The sequence below is a fragment of the Lontra canadensis genome, unplaced genomic scaffold (genome assembly GCF_010015895.1).
Source record: "Lontra canadensis isolate GAN:19392208 unplaced genomic scaffold, GSC_riverotter_1.0 scaffold32, whole genome shotgun sequence".
Lineage (NCBI taxonomy): Eukaryota > Metazoa > Chordata > Mammalia > Carnivora > Mustelidae > Lontra > Lontra canadensis.
This window is the reverse complement of record NW_022631026.1, coordinates 15,127,068-15,149,030: the sequence shown is the minus strand read 5'-3', so window position 1 is coordinate 15,149,030 and position 21,963 is coordinate 15,127,068.

Below are 21,963 nucleotides of genomic sequence, written 5' to 3'. Positions count from 1 at the left end.
TATCACCCAAAATCCAGGCTTTGCATTTGCAGGGTCCCCCTTGGTGATGTGCATGCTATGGCTTTGCTCAGATGTATCATGACACGTACCCACCATCACAGTATCAGACACAGCAATTTTGCTGCCCTAAAAATCCTCTATGTTCTTCCTATTCATTGCACCCCCATCCCAGACCCTGGCAACCACTTTTTACTGTCTTCATCATTTTGCCTTTCCAGAATGTCAGAGAGTTGAAATCATACAGTGCACAGCCTTTTCAGATGGGTTTTTTCCTTCACTGGGTAAGATGCTCTCAGGGTTCCTCCATGTGTTTTCATGGCTTGATACTCTTTTCTTTTTGTGTTGCATAGCATTCCATTGTCTGGATGGACCACAGTTTATGCACTGATTCTCCTACTGAGAGACATCTTGGTGCACACTCCCGCCACCAGTCCCTCTCCAGCACACCTGTAAGCCGGCCTGGGCTTCCCTGTCTATAGGGCAGGCAGTTGGAGTTCCATAGGGGTCCCTGTACAAAGAGCCTGAAGATTAGTGAGAGATTTCAGAGGGGAGGATAACACGTTCCATCCACTCAGTAAGCATTCACTGAGCACCTTTTTACTGCTGTGACTGCCCAGTGTCAGGCTGAGGGCCCTAGAGATGACTAGATCATGGGTTCTGCCCAGGGAGTCCCGCAGCCCAAGGAAAGGACAGAGACAGGCTCAGACCATTCCAACCCAATATGGGAGGATCAAAGCCCGGGGTTCCATTCTGCAGGGCATGGCAGAGCAGGGTACCTCTGCAGCCATGACCGACATGGGCTGGCAGGCCCCCGGGGAGATCTAACAGACCACATAGGACAGTTACACTCGTGTGGTCCCCAGACCAGCAGCAGCGGCCACCCCCGGGGAACTTATTAAAAATGCAAATTCCCAAGTCCTGCCCCAAACCTACTGAATCAGAAACCAGGGATAGAGCCCAGCAAACTATATCTTAACAAGCCCCCCAAGGAATTCCGATGCATGTTAAAGTGTGAGAACCGCTGGCATAGAGAGAAAGGGGAGTCCCAGGGCACCGCAAGGAAACTGCAAAGATGAGTTTCACCTTCTCAGGCTGGGCAACTGGGGAATTTTGAGGGGACAGATTTCAGTTTGAGGGAAAAAGGAACTCTCCATCTGACAGGTGCTCATCAATGAACCCAAAAGCCATGGTCACGGTGAATTCCTGTTTCTGGAAGTTTGGAACACAGGCTAGGCATATTAACCAATATTTGGGGTTCTGGTACCAATTCCAAGGTGGGTGGGGTTCCCTTACCATGAACGAGCAATGCTCCAGACACTAGTTGGATGTTCTACAAGTCAACTCAGTTCTGATCCTATCTAGCCAAAAATAACATCAGATCCACCTGTAGGGCTCAGACCTCCGAGACCACCCCGCCCCACCTGTGGACAGCAGCTGTCACCTGTGCTCCTGACTGACCAGCTACACACTGGAGGTTTCAGGAACCCCTCCCCTCTGGGTTCCATTAATTTGGTAGAGTGGCTCACAGAACTCGGAGGAACATTTTGCTTACTGGATCACTGGCTTGTTACAAAAGGATACAACTGGGTAACAACCAGATGGAAAAGATGCATCGGGCAAGGGATGGAGAAGGGACACAGAGGCTCCAGGCTGTCCAAGAGCGTCGCTCTCCCTGAACCTCCAAACTCACCCACCCAGAAGCTCTCTGAACCCCATTATTTCGGGATTTTTGGACACTTCATTACAAAGTCATGACTGATTAAATCATTGGCCATTGGTGACTGACCTCAATCCAAAACCCCTCCCTCTGCCCGGAAGGCTGGGCAGTAGGACTGAAAGTCCCAGTCCTGTAGTAGGGTTGGCTCCACGGGCAACCAGCCCCCAACCCTAGGGGAGGCTCAAAAGTTGGCTCATCAACATAGCAAAAGACATCTTTAAGGCTCCATCACTTGGGAAATTCTAAGGAACGTAGGAGCTCTGTGTCAGAAATGGGACAAAGACCAAATATATGTATTTCTTATTAGAAATTGCAACATCACAGCCAGGACAGGCCACACCACAGAAGGTTAACGCCCAGCTCCCAAACCTCAGCGAGCTAAGGCTGCTGTAGCTGCGACCTCTCCAGGGCCCTGTCCTTGGTGCACCGTCTGGAGGACCCAAGCGGCTCTGATCCGCGGCTCTGTCATCTCCACGCAAACCTGCCCGCATAAGTGTGGAGAGGGGAGAGAGAGAAAAAGGCAAAGGTTTTCACTGCCTCCACTCAGAACCCGACACACATGGCTTTTGCTCATATTTCACAGGCCGGAAATGCCACTCTGCCCTCCCTAACTGCAAAAGGACTGCAGACTGGGGCAGCCCACGGCTGCAGGGAGGAAAGGAGAAGCCCTGGGAACATCCACCACAAGGACAAGCTTCCTTTGGAGGAGATCATTGCAGGAACGGAATGCGGGCAGACAAGGCCCACCGGGCTGGAAAGAAGGCAGATTACTGTAAAAATTACTTTCAGAACTTGAGGTTCTGTTTATCTCTAATTCTTCAGTTCTGAGGATGCTTTCAATTGCCAAGTCTTTCTGTTTCCAAGAGGTTCTAGGATTCCAGGAAACTTTACTCAGAATACAGCAGCTGACACCGATACCGAGGCCGTGGCCCAGGCCCAGGCCGCCGGAGGCTGGGCTTCGGGAACGCCGGGAGCCCCGGGGCGGAGAGAGTGATGCCCTTGGCCAGCCAGGAAAAGGCACAGGGCTTGACACACCTGACCAGGCCTGGCCAGAGTCAGGGACTAGGGCTTCGAGCGTGCAGAGCAGTCCAGAGCCGGAATCAGCCTTCTCCCAGGTCCGGCTGAGGAGAAGCGAATCACAGCCAACTCTGGAAACAGAAGAGAAGAATGGGGCCCCTGCCACGTCCCTGGCCCCGTTCCAGCCCAAGATTCAGGGGTTGTGGAGCAGGGCAGAGGCTACCAGGGGCCCAGCGCATAGGTGCCAACATCAAGCTAACTGGTAGAATGCGACCCCTTGGCCCCACCGCCATCCCTGCCCCCCATCCCTTCAGGGCAGCACCTTCAAATGCACCAAGGGCCCAGCAAACTCAGGGCATGGAGCAGGGGCAGGGGTCCTCCTTGCAGCAATCTGGAGGGAGACTGGCGGGGGCGGGAGTGGGGAGCAAGTGAGGAAGAAGGGAGAGGTTAAGCCAATCTGCACAGGCTCCTCTCCTCCTGCCATCTCTGGGAGAAGGAGGGGGTCACCCCTCGCCCAGCTCTGCTCAGCCCCTGGCTGTGCTGTGTGCCCCCTTACCAGCCCATTTTAGTTAAGATGTCACCGTTATGGGAGCTCCCCCAGAGAAGACCCTAATGGGGTCAGGGCCCCACCGCGGACTCAGAATGCCTCTTTTTTCTCCTGGGGACAGACAGCACTGATGGCCATTGTTCTTAGGCTCGATATGTTAAGTCACTGTGTGCTTTGCTGAAAGATAAATTGCATATCTGCCCCGAGGGAAAATGAATCACATCGATAATTCCCTTGCTTAAAGCCCATTTATTTAGGATCCTGCCTGAGGTTGTTTTTTAATAGATAGATTAGGGAGTAATTCAAAAAAGACAAAAGGGCACAGTAATTGGGTTTCCCCTTGGCCTACAAATTTTGTCCTCAAAGAAGTAATAAAAAGGGCCAGGGCTCTCCTCAGTGTGTTCAAACTGTTGCCTGGAAGTCTTACAATGATGAGAGAGACAAAGAGACCGAGAGCACTGGGCAGCCCAGTGTCAGGCCTTCGGGCATCCATCCGCTCAACCCCTAAGCCAAGCCAGTGGGGGACTCGGGGTGCAGTGGGGGAGGCATGCTGCCAGCCTCACCGAGACAGAATAGGGCCCCGTTGCCCTGGGCTGCCCAGGGCTCCACCTCCAACCGTGCAGCCCCTTTTGAATTTCAGAAGTATTCTGCCGGCTGCCTGAGCCCCCAGGTCACAGGGGACCTACAACTCACACTCAGAATCCTAGCCATCTTGTGTGCCTAGAGCAAGCAGACCAGCTGGACAGTGCAGCAGTCAAGGCTAGATCAGTGGCTCTCGGCCCCAACCCCACAGGCCCAGAGAGCTGGGGCAGCTCCACACCCCAGCCGGTGGGCCACAGGCCTGGAGAAAGGCCCATCCTAGCAAAACATCCCTCCTCAATAGCCATAGGCCCTGTGTCCACCCCAGGAATCGCAGGGCCAGGGAGCTCCTATCCTGATGCGTGACTGTGGGCAGGACCCTTGGCCTCTCTCAGCCTTGGTCTCCCTAGCTGCACAAAACACAGGGTGAGAGGCAGTCTGGAGAGGCCTGCTGGGGCCCCCTGACCTGACACCAAAAGTTGTGCTGTGAGATCAAGGGCATGCCGTCCCAAACCAGCCAGCCAGCATCTGCCTGCCCCGCACCAAGCATTTTAAGTGCAGCCAGATCTGCGAACACTTCCTGGGCAGCTTGGAGAGCAGACTCAGATCTGAGTAAGTTCCTCCCTCACACAGGGAAGCATCTGCTGGGCCTGCGGGTCCCTCTGGGTATGCCCTCTGACAGGAGGCAAACAGGGAATGGGGAAATGGGTATTTGTGAGGAAGACCCGGTGGGACTGCAGGGCTGACCAGAGGGACAGGACAGAGGCCCCCCATCCATGGCTGCAGCCCCTTGTCCAATGACTGAGTGTCCTCCATTTCCCAAAAGCTACCCAAAAATGGGACATCCAAATCGCCACCTCAGAAGCATAAAACAGGGCTGCCCGGGTGTCCACAGCCCCAGTCTTGAGCCAGATCCTTCTCAGATGTCACCATCTAAGCTTCTAGAATCTCCCTGCCTGACCCTCCTCTCCCTCTTCTCAGTCCTCCTCCCCACCCCCGCTCAGCTGCTGCAAAGGCAGCTGGAAACAGCCAGCTCACACTCAGCAGAGCTGTAGAAAGTGCCTTCGGGGAGCAGATAGACAAAGGGGAGGTGGAAATCTGTTCCGCAGAGCACAGGGGTTTCCAGCAGCAGGGAGGGGATGGATCTCCGTATCCGCTTGGGTCAGAAATCCCTCAGTGGCCTCCCCCCAGGCTGTGGGCTCCCCCAGGCTCAGTACCACCCAGGCTCCCTATGGGTAGCCCTGTCCAAACCGCTTCTTTCCGTGACCCTTCCTTGGAGACCAACTCAAACCCTGGTGCCGGGCCCTTCCGCCTGGATGGTCTCATCAGCCAGAAATTCAGCTGTGCAAGAACCACGGGCTGGGGTGACTGGACTCCCCGACAAAGGCCCTGAGGCAGGTCTGACACATACCCAAGAGACTCCATTCATTTCTCCCCACAGCCCAGCTTGCCTAGGAGTAGGACTGAGAGCACGTATCCCCTCCTAAGGGGAAGGAAAGAACTCCAGATCCACTGAGCTGCTCCGTGGCTAGACACAGGCCAGGCGTTCCCACAGACGGAGAGTGAGTGCCAGGCCAGACACGGGCCCAGCTGCCCATCACTGTTCATCCTTTAATTACACAATGGGAGCTAAAGTGCATGTCTGGACCCGAAATCACCACTTCCTCCAAAGCAGGTTGTCTGAGGAAGTTGCCTGTCTCGGCTAGTCAGGCAGGAGGAGGGGGAAGGCCCGCGACTCAGACGAGAGTCTGGGTTCATTCTGATCCCACCAGCAGCCCCGTCTGCCTCGGAGCCACATTCCCCGGTGCTTCCGCCTCCCCACAGCTGGAACTCAAACCTCAGGCTCCCTTTCCAGAACTCAGATTGGAAGGCCTGCCCTGTTTTCTCCACCTCCCATAACAGACTGAGTGGCTGCAACAGCAGGTTCTTATTCTCACAGTTCTGAGGCTGAAAGTTGGAGATCAGGGTGCCCGCAGGGTCAGAATCTGGTGAGAGCCCCCTCCTGGCTTCCAGAGGGCTGCTCAGAGCTCCAGCTGCGCCAGTCCCAGTCTGTTTCCAACGTATGACAAGGTCAAGTGCAGCGTGATCAGACGCTTGGCTTTATACGCACGCACACACGCACGCACACACACATACACACACAAGTGTACACATGGATCACAATTCATTTTGCTAAAAAACTGAACAGAACTCCGGTTGGTATAGGTCTGTTAGCGTTTTGAAAAACATCTTTCCCCCTTTTTGGATTGAGGCCAGATTATGCTGTTCCCAGAGAACCAGGACAGGATCATATAGAGGCTTTTTTTCTTCTTCTTGATTTATGGGTTTTTCTTAAAAAGAAATGGAATTTGGATTAATTCATTCTCAACAGTGAAAAATACTACTTTTTCCCCCCCAGAGTAGCTGCCTTGGTTCTGTTCAGTATTTGGAACACCAAATGTACCAAATCTTCTTAAAGAGATAAAGGGAGGGATGCCTGGGTGGCTCAGTGGATTAAGCCGCTGCCTTCCGGTCAGGTCATGATCTCAGGGTCCTGGGATCAAGTCCCGCATCCATCTGGCTCTCTGCTCAGCTGGGAGCCTGCTTCCCCTCCTCTCTCTCTCTGTCTGCCTCTCTGCCTACTTGTGATCTCTCTCTCTCTAAAATAAATAAATAAGATCATTTAAAAAAAAGAGAGAGCGAGATAAAGGGAACAGCTTCTCTTTTCCAGCTTGGTCCTATAAATCATGTCCCAGAGGACAAGCCATGCAGCCCCAAAGAGTCCTCCAGGACACTTCCTGGGACCCCACGCCTGACCCTTCCATGTTACGTCCTAGTCTTGCTAGCGACCTTGTAGACTTGCGGAACACTGAGTGCCAAAACACACTAAAATGACAGTTCAAGGCCACAATAAAGGGCCACCACAAGTCATAGGATTTCTTGTCCTACAAAGGGACAGTACAAGACCTCTCAGAGGTTAGAGGTCCCTTCAAGCTGGAACATCCAGGGAGGACTTTAGAGAGGAGGTAAAATGGTGGCTGGCCTATGGGATGTGCACCAGATGGGCTTGTCAAGAAAAGCATGGAAGGCTTTCCAAGAAAGGGGGTGAGCACAAAGGCAAGGAGAGCAGACTGATCGGAAAGCTTCCCCGAAATTGGGGTCCGGTGACCAGACCATGGTCATGAGCACACTACGAAGGCACACGCACGAGTTCTGTCTTTCCACAGTGTCAGCTTGATTCAATCATAAAGCAAAATTAATTCACCATGACGGAGCAGATTTGGGATCCTAAGCTCAGTGACAAGTCATCACGTGATTAAACTTGGCTTCTTACACAGCACGCAGAGCAGGACAGAAGACAAGCCTCAACAAAGGAGATAACAGAAGGGGGCAGGAAGTGAACGGACCAAACATGAAGGCAGTCTGTGGGCGGGCAGTTGAGATAAGACCTCGGTCTGGTCCCACTCAGCTCTCAGCACGGACTGCTTCTGATGTGCAAAGCTGGGAAGGCTCTCGGTTCTATTTGGAGATCAATCTGGCAAAGCCTTGCCTTTTTAAGTGGTCAGACATAGAGGGGTTAGGTCTGAAGAGTCTGACAGTTTGCTGCCCAAATCCTTCCCTTTTTAAAGGGATTGCATCAGTCTTGGGTCCCTGCAGGTGTCCTCTGGTTCTGCTCGTTATCAGTTCTGGGTGTCCGCTGACGTTGGTCTCGGATGTCCCCTAGCTGGGGTACCTTAACTGCTTGCATCATTGCTTGACATGAGAGACTCCATTTTGCTCTCTACAACTGCAAAGGAAAGTTTTCTAGGACGTAATGGGAGAAGAGGGGTTGGACTTCGTCCAGGAGGCAAGAGGGCGGAAAGGGAAGGTGTTATAGATTTTTGAGTAGGAAAGAGAGCAAACGGCTAATATTATAGTGCAATACCTCTTAAGATATTGGCAGGGGGCCCAAGTTATGTGCAAATTATGCTCAAAAAGCTTTTCCATAAAGATCCAGGGCAGCCCCAAGCCCTGCAAGGCTCAGCTGGGTGAGGTCTGCCTGGAGCTGCAGAGAAAGGCGAGCAGATCCCTCATTCATCCTTCTCTCTGGAATCGCTCTGGATGACGACGTTTCTTATTTGCCTGCTCGTAATCTTCAGTGAATTAAGTATGGAAATATATTGTTTACTATTTTTTTTCATATAATGTTTTAAACCAGAATCTGGACTCTTGAAACTATCAGCATTATATTTTTTATTATGACTGATTCGATGGCCACCTTGCCTACTAGATGATAAGCTCAAGACGCAGACAGGGTTTTCTTTATTTCTGTCCCCTTAACCCCACCCGCACAGAGGCTTGTGGGGATACCTGGGTGGCTCAGTCGGCTGAGTGTCTCCCTTCAGCTCTGGTCACGATCTCAGGGTCCCGTGACTGAGCCCCGCATCGGGCTCCAGCTCAGCTCAGAATCTGCTTGAGATTCTCTCTCTCCCTCTCCTCCTCCCCGCTTCTCTCCCTCTCTCTCCTAAATAATTTTTTTTTAAGAAGAGCTAAACAGATGATGAATTTGTAGAACCGGGTAGTAGTATCTTTATTACCACACTGTTTGCTCTACTCAAGGCATTGTAAGTGACTTACTATGTTTTAGAGGTTAAGTCACAAAAGTGGCTATCTTCCATTTACTTTAAAAAAAAAAAAAAAGACTGTCAGGCCCTGTAATCTGGATTTTTTTTTTAAAGAAAGTGTTAACTCTGGGATTTCTTGCTAAACATTTATTCAGCAGAGCTTGGTGGCAGAGAATTCTTTGAAACAGGTCAGATCCTAGAGCCCACTGAATAGGTCCTCTACCTTCAGCCCACGCTGACTGATGCCAAGGACACAGGAATGCCTGTCCCACCTGCTGGGGACACTACCCTCCTCCCGATAGTGCACCTGCTGATAGAAGCCAGTACGTAAATCTGCAAGCCCAAGCTAACCTTGCAAAACAACCTCATTGCACTCCCCAGAAAGCAGATGGTGACAGTCACAGCATGCAGGACATTTCCTAAAGAGCACCTTTGGGATGGCCCTCTACGGGAGAAGGAAGGAAGCCAGGCTGGGCAGAAGGAGGAGGTGGGGAACCGCCAATTACAAGTTCTCAGCTGACCCCACAGGGAGCTCTGAAGTTGGGACGGCCACTCCAGGTTGTCCCCAGGGGACAAGTGCCACATTTTTATACTTGTCCCCAGTGGCTGGATGTGGACCATCCCCTAGAAGGGGTATAATCTTGAGCAAGACAGCAGGGAATGACAGCTCCCAGAGAAGTCAGCTGCCACAGCAGCCCCAGCAACTGGGGGAGAAGTCCTCCTGTCCCGAGTGGTTGTCTCGGCAGAGGACAGCATCTGCCACAGTCTTGACTGGTCTGTGAAGGTACATGGGCGCTTGTAGCCAGGCACTCAGAGAGCAGAGAGGGGGAAGAAGAAGAGTGGTTTGGAGACACATATGGAGCCACGTCTCATTCTGCTACTTACAATCATCAGCTGATAAATAGCATCAAACTTTTTGAGTCTCAGTTTCTTCATCTGTAAAATGGGAATAATAATATCCACCCTAGAGGGTTTTTATGAAGAACCCAGAAATATGAACAATGTCCTGGCCCAGCAGACACTGCAAATGGTGCTGGTAATGGATGGCCACAGTCACTGTCCTTATTTTAGCAGCTGTGACAACAGGGACGCTACCGTGGTATTGGTGCCAGATGCTCTCAGGTGGGAGCTATGCCAAAGTCTGGGTTGTGAGCCATTGGGTTCATGGACCGCTGGGCTCCAGAAGGTCTGTGACAATGGCTGGTCCTTAAATCTCAAGCCAGTGTCCTGCTGGGTCCAAGGACAATGCTATAGAGATAACACCAGAACAAAGAACAATACCGGGAAAGGGGTTTCAGCTGTACTTGCCAGCAGAACACATGGAAGGCTCCATGTGCCAGGCACCAAGAGGCTGGGCCATGGGGGCCAGGGAGGGGTGGCAGTCACTCTGCAGGCTATGGGCATCCTCGTGCTGCTGGCCTGGCCAACGGGTGTGACCACATGACAGATTAGGGTGTCTGAGTTCACTCTTTCCTCGTTCAGTCAGCAAGTAGAAAGCCATCTAGCTGGGATGATTTCTGAGCATTCGGCAAGTTTAGAGGGCAATACCATAGTCAAGGCCACTGTGAGTGGACGCCAGGGCTCCGAGCCTCTGTCTGACTGGGTGCCTCCTTTGGGAGCACGGTTCCATGCTGAGATATCTCGTTTTCACTGCCCTCCCAGACAGGAGGTCCCCCGTGGTAATACCCGGGCTCTGGAATTAGAAAAGCCTGATTCCTCAGGTTGAATCCTATCTTCATCCTTCATCAACTGTGGACCCTGGCCGAGTGTCCACATCCTCTGGGAAAACCTCCCAAATCCCACCGATAGTTAAATAAGTTGGGCTTGGGGCAGCTGGGTGGCTCAGTCGGTTAAGCGTCTGCCTTCAGCTCAGGTCATGATTCCAAAGTCCTGGGATCAAGACCCACATCTGGCTCCCTGCTCAGCAGGGAACCTGCTTCTTCCTCTCCTGCTCCCCCTGCTTGTGCTCTCTCTCTCTCTCTCTGTGTCAAATAAATAAATAAATCTCTTAAAAATAGTAATAAAGTAAGTTGGGCTTATTACTCATTATGGTGAAGAAGAACACATGCTTGGGGTGTCTCGGCAAGAGGGAGCTAGAAGGGACCAATCATGGGGTCTGAGTTCGGCCGGTGGTTTGGGGGAGGGCTCCGGAAGAGGGGGTCTCCTTTGGATTGGATGTTGTTAGAAAGTGGGGACAAGTCTACAAGTGGGTGTCTCGGTGAACCAGTCTATAAGGAGGGCTACAACGAAGACCCGGCTGTGAAGAAGCTACAAGCACTTGTTTGAGGGGGTGTCCTATTTTGTGGGTGGCATAGTGACTCTGTCCCTGTGCTTAGACAAAATGAAGTGGCCTCGCTTGGTTCCATCTTACCCTGGCTCAGGTGCCCTTGTGTGCGGCTGCTCTCCTGTGAGAGTGTGTACGTCCCGCAGGGGAACACAGGCTAGCTGTGAACAGAAGGCCAGCTTCCAAATGCCAGGGTTTGCTCTGTGTTCTGTCCTTGTATAAATTCCTCCAACTGTAAAAGGGGAGCACGAAGATCTACCCAGAGGGCGCTTTTGAAGAATAAAGGAGATAAATACAGAGCACAGAGCGGGAGCTCATTCCAGGTCCGTTCCAGGTTACCCCGCTAGCCTATGATGTGCAGGGCTCAAACACCCCTTTTCCAGCTTAGAAACTGGGTCAGAACAGGACAGCACATTCTGGTGAAAACTGGAGGTGAAACAGCCATCCACCACGACTGCAGCTCAGATCCCCGCTCGGGGTCGCCGCTCTGCCCCTCAGGGCTGGCCCCTTCTGCGGATCCTTCAGCAGCAGCTAAGTGCTGGAGGTGAAAACCAACTGGCAGGTTCAGGCCGGGCTCCACGCAGTGGTGGAGTACTGCCCGGGACATGGGGGGGTGGGGGGGAGCGGCCACCACCAGGACCTGGGGGTCCCTCCAGGACCAGCGGGTGCAGGGGTCACTGTGGGGACCACCATCCCTGTGTTTCACTTGGCGACGTTCGCACTGAACTCAAGGAGGGCGAGGCCTCAGACACCGAATCCAGGGCATCCCCCTCGGGGGGCACGGAGTGCAGCCTGACGCTGAGCCAGGGACAGAGTTCGAACCAAGCGCTTCTGTTTCCCACACATAGTCTTGTCTGATAATAGTAGAGGTAATCACAAGTGAGATTTCCAGAATAAAGCCCACCCAGGCTGAGTTGCCCAAATTATACCCTCTCCCTAGTAATTGCAGGGTTGTTCGGGGCTTGCATCTGGCTCATAACAGCATTTCCATGAGGACCAGACTGCGTGCCCCCTCTCATTTGGAGGAACAAAAGGAAAATTCCACACTCCAAAGGCCCCGCTTCCCCATTTAGGGCAGTAGAAAAGCATCAGATGTGGAATCTCAGGCCAGTTTCTTCTCAGCTGTGTGGATCGGGATACATTCAGCCTCAACATGCTTAGCAGGAAAATGGGAATAACCAAACTGCTCCATCCTTCCTACCGCCCAAGACAATTGCAAAAATCGAATGCCACACTCACATGCGAGCACATACAGAGCTCTACAAAGAACTACAATGTGAAATATAAAAATGGTTCTGGGGCGCCTGGGTTGTTCAGGCAATTGGGCACCAGACTCTTGGTTTTGGCTCAGGTCGCAATCTCGGGGTCATAGCATGGAGCCCCTGTGTTGGGTTGCACACTCAGCCAGGAGTCTGCTTGAGGATTCTCCATCGCCCTCTGACCTTCCCCCCGTAAAATAAATCTTAAAAATTATTCCTATATAATGATTTTTGTTTACCAGCAAACAAAACAGATCTGCGGCTGCAACGTGAGAGTCACTCTACGACTAGAGCTCCGTGGCGAACCAGCTAATGCTCTTCCTCATTATGTGCTCCCGAGGGTCATTCCAGGACTCTGCAATTTTCAAAGTCATCGAAGAAAAGCTATGATGTCTGAGCTCTGCTTACTGAGTTAAAGAAGTTGGGTTACTACATATTACTTGATCAATGCACTGAGCAAAGATACACAGAGGGTCTGCTCTGCCTGAGCCTCAGCTCTAGGAGCTGGGGAGTCATGTTGGGAAATAAGGCCATCAGAGAGCCCTGGAACCAATTCCTCTGGCTGCGCCATGACCGTCCGTGGCCTAGGCGAGGCCTGCAGACGCCCAGCACTCCCACGAGGCCCGACCACCAGGAATCAAGGACTCTGAGCCTCAGCAAACAGACCCACTGACGGCAGCCTTGGGCAGAGGGTGGCTGGGATCCAGACAGCGCAGCTGCTCCCAAGAAGGGTCCCCAGACTGGGGGAGCATCCTCACTCTGTCTCAGGCAGGGTCAGAGTTCAGGGGGGCTTTTCCTCTCCACACAGACCCAGGGCTGCCCAGAGCTGGGCTCAGATCTACTGCTTTCCCTGAGAGCAACTCCACAGTTCACCGTCCACAGAGAGAGTCTCCCTCCCGACTTGCCCTCCTCTCCCTGAGCAGACACAAAGTGCTCTGTCCCCAGGACCTTCTGCCCCTTCCAGTGTCTTACGATTACGGAATCTGGGAGAAACCATGATCCCTGGCAGTCTGTTCCGCCATCTGAATTATTTAGTGTCGCTCCAGCCCAGGGTCACTGCTGGCCCCACAGGATCGTTCAAGTTGGGCTGTTCATCAGCAGGATCGCTCGTGCGGGCCTTCGGCTCTGGAGCACAACATCTGGGGCTTCCCTAGGTCTCCCAGTATACGGGGCAGACAGCCTCCCCATTCTCTTGGGTCACCAGATGGGTAATGATCAGAGCTCTCTCTCTGTCTGTCTCTCTCTGTCTCTCTCTCTCTCTCTCTCTCTCTCTCTCACACACACACACACACACACACACACACACACACACAAGCACATCCCCCAAGCACGAACCTTAATTCTCAGTCATTACCGTATGTTGAAGGGAAGGGTAAACAGCATTTTCCTCCGTGCACTGGGCCTGCCCGATACCCCAGCAGAGCAGGCGAGCGCCCTATTGTTCGTCCTGCTCTAAGACACTGCCCTGTCGGTGCATAAGAGACAGGACCCATTCCAGGCCCCCCCCCGCCCCACCCCGACCCCGCACCTGTCATGCCCACCACTTAATCCCCCAAAGACCTCGAAGACGCTTTCCTTTATGTTCCCCTGCACTCACTAGGTCAGGTCACATTCCTGAGATCATCAATACTCTTGTCCCAGTAACCCCCAGGGGTTCTGCCAGTGCAGTTACGCAGGCAGTAAAAGAATCGTTCTCGCCAGGCTGACGCTGCTGAACGTAAATGTTGCCGAAGGCCTGAAAGGGCAGAGCCATGCGCCTGGGTGAGCTCATTAAGCAGTGGTCCTGCAGGGTCCCCTCTGAAGCATCGGGGTCACACCCCACCCCCAGAGCTCCCCCCACTGCTCTGCAACCCAGCCCAGCCTTAGCCTGGGCGTCTTATCCAGGCACAAGCCAGAGGACCCATGGTTAATGGTCAAGGCTGATAGGACACGCCCCGGGGACCCTACCCCACCCCAGATCTGTGTGCCCCCCCAGGCTCCCGCGACCCGCTGCCCCAGGGTGGATGTGAGCCCAGAACACAGCACTGAGTGAGCCCAGGCCCGGGGCCAGGTGCTGGAGCCTACAGCAGAGGTGGCTTGTACTCCAGCTGGTTCCAAAACACTGAGAAAATTCTCTGCCTCCAGCTAGAATTTAGGACTCAGAGAGGAACAGGGCCCAGCTTGGGGTGGAGGGGGCGGTGCTAAGTGAAGCCCTGGGGGAAGAAGGCATATGTCCGCAAGGTGCAGTTTTCAAGGCAGTAGGTAGCAAATCCCACACTCTGTGGTTTCCGTGATCAGTGTGGCTGGGAAGCATCTGAGGCCTGGGAGAAAACAGCCCCACTCAGCTCTGCTGTGGTCAGTGTCCACCTGGAGTTTTCGGCTTTTGGTTTTCCAGGAGTTCTGCAGCTCACCCTTTCAGGAGAGCCCCCTGCACAGAGAAGGGTGAGGGTTTTGCAGCCATGTCTGGGAAGAAGGGCCAAGACCTGACCTACGGAGGACGGGCCCAGAGCACAGCAGACATCAGCCTCCAACCTCCATGGGGCAGCAGGCGTTACGGGAAGAGGCCTTTCCCCTACGAGAGCCCTGTCCAAAGCTGGAAATGGTGCTTTTGCAAGGGAGTACGTGTCCTGTCTCTGGAGGAACGCAAACAGGGGCAGAATATTCTGGAAAAACCCATCCACGGCAAGTTGGGACTGTGTCGGCTTGAGGTCTCTCCCACTCAAGAAGCCCTGGGCTCCGAGTCTGGGGATGGGTGAGCTGCTCGTAGAGGGAGGGAGGGTCCCGGCCTTCCTGGGGCATCAAAGCCTCCTGCCCCTCCAGGGCATTCCTGAGCAGCTCTTACCGCCCAGCTCTGAAGGGAGAACAATCATCCAGAGCTTAAACCAAGACATCTTGTGGCGGAACCACAGGCTTTGAACGCATCCTTGCTCCTGCCCGCTGCCCTGAAAGCTCCCAGGGACTCCCTGGGCTAGAAGATGGGGGGAGGCGGGGAGGCGGGCCTGCACCATTCTCAAGCCTCTGACGGAGGGAGCAACGGGCATCTGGGACAGACTGCTTCGACTCCCAGTCACTTCAAACCCTCCAGAACAGCCGTGACTTCGCGGGATTCTACAAAGGAACTACAGGACACCATGCCACCTTGATGCCTCGTCAAGTTGTCATCTTAGAAGCCGTGACATTTCAGATGTCGTCATTCCTCAGGGAAGCCCCTTCCCATGTTTCAGTTCCCAAATAAACTCAAAGTTGAAGGAATCCTCTAGCTTTCTGGTTTAACTAATTGTGGTTAAACTGCTCGGGGCCTCCATTTTCTCATCTGACCCTGCATGGAGTGTGTGTGTGTGTGTGTGTGTGTGTGTGTGTGTGCGCGCGCATGCATGCACGTGTGTGTGAACTTACATACATTCATGCCTAGACATTTGCACAGAGGCCATCAGCCAACGGGACAGCGAGCTCAGGTCCGGCAATCCACCTCTTGCTTCGGTTTAAAATAAAGCTGAGAAAGACACCTCCACCTGCTGGGTCTCCTCTGACTTCCAAAGTCTCAGCATGAGCTCTCTCAGACCAGGATTCCTAACTGGAGGTGTTGATACGAAGGCCAAGTGATCTCTTATAAAGGAATCTACGGAGGGAGCTTCTAGCCGGAGGCGCCGGTGCACACACACCCACACACGGACTCCTGGTACAAGTAGTCTCGGAGGACACGCACCGTGTTTGACTCTACTTGGTATTCCTAGCGCTGAGCACGGGGCCTGGCACAAGGTGGTTGCTCAGTGAAGGGCCAGGGAGGAATGGATCGTGAACGGAAAGAACAAACAGCTATAAACCCTACTGGAGCTACTGCCAATGTTCTGGAAACATATGCCCTTCCAGTTATGCCTCAGATCTGTAACTGAATGTTTAGTTAATAACTAAAGTATCTGAAGAACTTTTTGTTGGAGAAAGAGCCGGGCGGGGAGCAGCCTGCGTTCTTACTTCTGCTCCAAATGATCTGTGTGATGCTGGGCAGCCCCCAGCCCCCACAGACCTCAGTTTTCCATCTTTAAAATGATGGGGTCAGGTTGAATGACCTCTGACCTCCCTCCCACATCCAGTAGTATAAGGAAATTAAAAACAACACCGTTTTACAGAAAATAATAGTCATTCTAATGACATCAGCTTCGATGTAAAAATAATGTTCACAATCTTCTTTTTTATATTCCTTAACTTGAATTCCCTTTTTTTTTTTTCTGTTTGTTTGTTTTCCAAGAAGCAGTAGCAAAGGTAAAGAACTACCCTTGGCCACCTTTAGAAGCCTGACATGCACCTGTCCTGTTAGGCCTACCTGAGCCAGGAGGAACATTGGAACTCATTCACAACTGCTCCTTGGACACCCTGAGTAAACCTGGAAACTCAGAGAAACCACCTTTTGAGGAAATCATGAGCCCTGCTGGGTCCATCCTGAGCTCCATCCCAGAGTACCAAGAAATAGAGCAACAGAAACTGGGCAGTATGCATACGGGTTTTGGAGTCCCTTTTCCAAAGCCCAGCCCCCCTCCGTATCTTGTGATTCAGGGGAGAGGAAGGTGGCTTCTCTCAGGGTCAAATGTGACTTTACCAGTGACGGGTTCATGCTGAGAGACACCCAGCGGGTGCAGATCTCTGGGATGGAAAGATGCTCTCCTATGAGACTCTGCCACCCACTACCTTATGGGCCTAAAAACTTGGTGGCCTCCCTAAGAGAAATGAACTTGGCTTTGGGCCCCATCCCACCAAGACCAAAGTCCTTCAGTAAGAGGGAGAGAAAAATCAGCCCCACCCTGAGAAGGTGCTCAGGTTCTCTGTAAAATCATTCTTAGCTAGAAGGTTCCTTGAATTCAGCCCTAAAGAACTGGAAAGTGATTGGCATCAGCAAAGGGTATTCTAGGGGGCACCACTTAATGTCTTCTAGCCAAGCCAGCAAAATACCCTAAATTCCTTGAAAGGCTTGGGGTGGGGGCAGGTCATGGGAGAACCAGGCCAGTGAGGACACTGTTTACCAAGTATGTCACGACACGAGTGTCCAGCTGGTAGGGAGAAAGCCCTCCCCAGACCAATGACCACATGCTGGCAGTGACCAGAGGTGTGAGGTCACGGACTATGGCTGCCCCGCCCCCCTTGAAGTCACTTCAGGTCAGACAGAGCTAAGCAAGAGAAACAGCTATGGACTTGGATCAGGCAGGACATAGGAGACAAACCTGAACAGCTACCCAGGGGTCCCCCAGGAACAGCCCAGAGTCCACAAGGCAAGTCAGTTTGCCAGGTGGGTTTCCAGAGCCGAAGATTCTTCCTTGCTTCTGCGGGTCCCTGTTGCAGGTCGACAGCGTCCACTTCTGGGGGCAGAATCGGCTACATAGCTTAGGGATCCATCATTGAAAAACCATGGGCTTCCTGTGCAAAAATTGAAAATCTCGAGATGGCCACAGCATTATATGCCCACGAAGCCGGCTCTGGCTCTGAGCCTGTGCGAGTCCTTCTCACAGCAATTCACCTTCACAGTCTGAGGACAAGTTAATCATCAACAGCATTTCCAGCGGCTCTAAAAAAACGAACTCCAGCAACTAAAATGCTCCCATTCTGCGGATATTTATGGAGCACTGACCTGGTGCCAGGCACCCAGCAGTGATCAAAGGCTGGGCCTTCGTGGCGCTTACATTCGAGCAGAGGAAGAAGCGTGTTGCTCCCAACCTCCCCAAACCTGCCAGAGATGGCTTGCAGGCCGGCAGACTCCGTGGGAGCTCCTTCATGAAACGATTGTCCCTGAAAGTCATACCATTCAAGATGAGATTGTTCCGTGAAGGTTTCTCACATACGCTGCTGGTTGTCTGCAGAGCAAAGCGAGCAGATCTCCCATGGAAGGTCCTCATGGAGTCCGTTGTTCAAGTTCATTCAGTGCTTGGGCCGGGCCCAGGTCTGGATGGCTTGCGTACAAATAATTACAAGATGCGTCCTTAGGCAAGAAACAAGAAATGTTGGAGAGGTTGTGGAGAAAGGGGAACCCTCTTACCCTATTGGTAGGAACACAAGTTGGTGCAGTCACTTTGGAAAACAGTGTGGAGATTCCTTAAGAAATTAAAAATAGAGCTACCCTATGACCCAGCAATTGCACTTCTGGGCATTTACCCCAAAAATGTAGTGAAAAGAAGGGCCAAATGCACCTCAATGTTCATAGCAGCAATGGCCACGGTCGCCAAACGGTGGAAAGAACCAAGATGCCCTTCAACGGATGAAAGTAGTGAAAAGAAGGGCCATCTGTACCCCAATGTTCATAGCAGCAATGGCCACAACAGCCAAACTGTGGAAGGAGCTGAGATGCCCTTCCACGGACGAATAGATAAAGAAGGTGTGGGTCATATATGCAATGGAAAATTACGCAGCTATCAGAAAGGATGAACACCCAACATTTGCATTGACACAGATGGAACTGGAGGAGATTATACTGAATGAAATAAGTAAAGCAGAGAAAATAAATTAACATATGGTTTCACTTATTTGTGGAACATAGGAATAACATGGAGGACATTAGGAGAAGGAAGGAAAAAATGAAGGGGCCTGGGGAATCAGAGGGGAAGACGAGCCATGAGAGACTAATGGAGTCCAGGAAATAGACTGAGGGTTTAGAGGGGAGGTGGGTGGGGACGGGTGAGCCCGGTGATGGGTTTTGAAGGCACATACTGCAATGAGCACTGGGTGTTACACATAAACAATGAATCATGGAACACTGCATCAAAAACTAATGATGTACTGTATAGTGACTAACACAACATTAAAAAAAAAAAAAAAGGATGAGTCCTTAGACTCCAAAGATCACATTATTTTAGGTGGGAGTCGTGTAATTAATTAAAGACTCCTCTAAAGAGGGATGAGGATGGTAGGAAAGGCAGAAACAATGTGTCTTGAGCAGAAGAGGGAGATTGAGGAAGTCAGGAAAGACAGATGACATTTGAGCTCTGCTTGGAAGACTGTGTGGGAACAAAACTCAAGCTGTCCCTTCATGGGGGTCTCTCTGAGGAGCACCCCCAGCTCACTCAAGACCTCCTCAGCCCCTGGGGACAACGTCAGTGGGTCTTGCTTCCTGAGAGCTCCACCATCTGGTACTTGAAATCCCCCACACATTTTGGCCCAGAGTCCTCCAGCTGGGGCATGAACATGTTCCATGACAGGGAGCTCATGACCTTTGACTCATGACCTTTTAGACTGTTCTGACTGCTGTAGTATTCTTTTTCTCTTTTGAGCCCAAATCTGCCTTTTGATTTTCTATTGGTTCTGCCCCCGAGAATCCCACAGACTTGACCAATAACTGTCCCTCCCAGAAGCACACTGAACACCTGTGGCATCCCAGCCAGCGTGCTGGCACCGTCTCGGCTGCCAGGATTTCACAGGCTGGCGCGTGGTTTCTGCAATATTGTGGATAAGTGTTGAGGTAACGATAAGGCGGGGTGCTAGAGGACACACAGAGGGGCCCTCTTACCCGGTCTTGAAAGGTCAAGAGGAGGCTGCCCATAGGAAGCGATATTTACTCCAAGGCCTGCAGTACCACACCCAGCTAGGCCCCAAAGGCCCAGAGAAGCAGCCACTACTCACGAGAAATGGAAAGACTATTGCCTTTTGAATTGCATGTTTATTATCCAGAAGCGAATACTAGAGGCTTCTAATTGTGGCAGCCCTGCCCCCTGTTCAGTGAAATACCCAGATGTGGAAAGGAGCGTCACCACAGAGAGGTCCCAGGGATGGGGAGGGTAGCAGGGTGCTCTCTTGCCCCACCCCAGGACCTGCTCACGTAGGCAGCACACAGTAGGTGTACAATCCGTGTGTGTGGAATGGACTGGGCAGCCTTTGGGTGATTTCCCAAGCATGGTCCTGATGCTTTCCAACGAGCTTTGCTGTGAAAGTTTGGGGAAGCCAGGGTATGGTGAGGGACGATGGAGAGAAAGGGTAGGCACGGGACCTTCACTTTAGGAAGCAGATGAAAGACAGTATGCCTTCACATGGTCGCCCTCCCACCAGATCTGGGCCCCGAGCAGCACAGACTTCGGAGGATGAGCTCGGTCAAGATGGGCTTTAGCTCCTAAAGGCACAATGACAATGTATAGGAAGCAGGAGGTTTCCCCAAAAGAGGAAACCCTGGTCATTCCTTGAGGAAGAGCTTTTTAAATCCTACTCAGAGCCTGTCTGTCTTTGGGAGGGATCCCAAAAGTTTTTCCTCAGGCCCTGAACCCCGTTCCTGGGGGTCCTGACCAGTTGAGCCTCTAGCTCTCTGATTCCTGGACCACCAGGATCTGATAGGCTAGGCCACTCCCTCCAGGAGGCAAAGTCAGATCTCCTTGAACTCAAATGACATTTCAACTCTTGGTCTGGTCACCAAGGAGGGGCCTGACAAATCTTCCTGTGGTTTGAAGACGATGCGTCCCAGGACCCTTGGGGATCTTTCCCAGATGCCTGTTTCCAGCCCCACTCTGAAATCAACTTTCTGCTTCCAAACAAGGTAAGCCAAGGGACCATGCCTGGCCTCCCCTCCTACCACTGACCACCACAGCACAGTCTCCCCCGGCCTAGAGGCCATCAGGCCACAGACCCCAAGCGTGGCCCAGACTCTTCAGAACATGGAATCTGGCACAGCTGAGTGGATTCAGACCTCTGTTTCCAAGTCGCTTGGAGAAAACCTGCCAAAGCCAGCCGGCCAAGTCTCCACTGAGCAGCCAGCCCTCCCCAGGATACTGCCCCAGGTCCCATCAAGGTCAGGCATGACCAGAAACTCAAGTTTGGGGTTGGCTCTCTGAAAAATCTGAAATGTGGGGAGTTTACCTCTGAGTGAGAATTTCCATACCACTCCCCTGCCCTGGGCTTCTGCCCAGACAATACAAGTTTTGTTCTTATTTAACAAGAAAGTAAAACCAAACCAAAACAAAAACAAAAACTGGAGCCAACCCCAAACAAAGGCCTCTCCTCTAGTCAAATCCTGCAGTCCAGGTAAGCTCAGCTCCCACCTCATGCCCAGAAAACCAGTTTGCCCAGACCTAAAGCGATTACCAGCTCCCTTGGTGCATTGGGTACATTCCTGCAGAAACAGAGCTCTGGGCTCTTGCTCTCAGAGGCCCTGTGGTCAAGTCTCCTCATTTCTTTGTTGTCCCTTTCCATGCTGGAGTCTTGGTTTTGCTGAGCTCATAAAGGCAGGAACTTGCCTTCTCAGGTTACAAATGCAGCGGCTAATTCCTGGGTCATGTGTGCGCGCGCACACACACACACACACACACACACACACACAGTATAATGGCTGGATCTTTCCAGCATACGTTTCTTGATGGCATAGGCGTTATCAGCATTTTGCCTGGCATTTGCTTCCCCTGTAAAAGTTACCAACTCCCCTTCCTTCTGTGGCCATCCATGTCAGCGAGGGGGGTTTGGGCAGGCTCTCCCTGGCTCTGGGCCCTAGCCAGCCAGCTCTTTAATCTGTGTCGCCTTGGTCAACAGACGGATACAGGGTCCGTCAACGGACGGATACAGGGTCCGTCCAGCCTCTGCTGAGGACTCGTGAACATCGTGCTCCTAGGAAGAAAGCCACCTGCTTCCCCGACGTCCCTCAGCACTCAGGGGCTCAGTTCCCGCTACCACGTCCTCTGGACCCCCAGTGGTGGGTGCTTCCTTCCTGAGCGCGCATTCACCCTATGCAATCCGGACAATCTCCTCTTTATTCAAGCTATTCTTCGATCACTTAGCCAAGCACCTACTCTGTACCAGACCCTACTCGAGACGCTGAGGTTGCAAGAATGATGCGACACCTCGAGGAGGTTACAGTTGAAAAAAAGAAACTCTTGACGAACAAGAGTGACTATTATATACTCCCCTATGCAGGACATTTATTCCTCCTCTACTTGGTGCTTCAAGGGCTAAGATGAACCCACTAGAGGGAACATAACCAAGATTTACTGAGGACTTCAGATAAGCTGGGCTCTCTGCCGAGTACTTGGGTTGATCTTATTTAA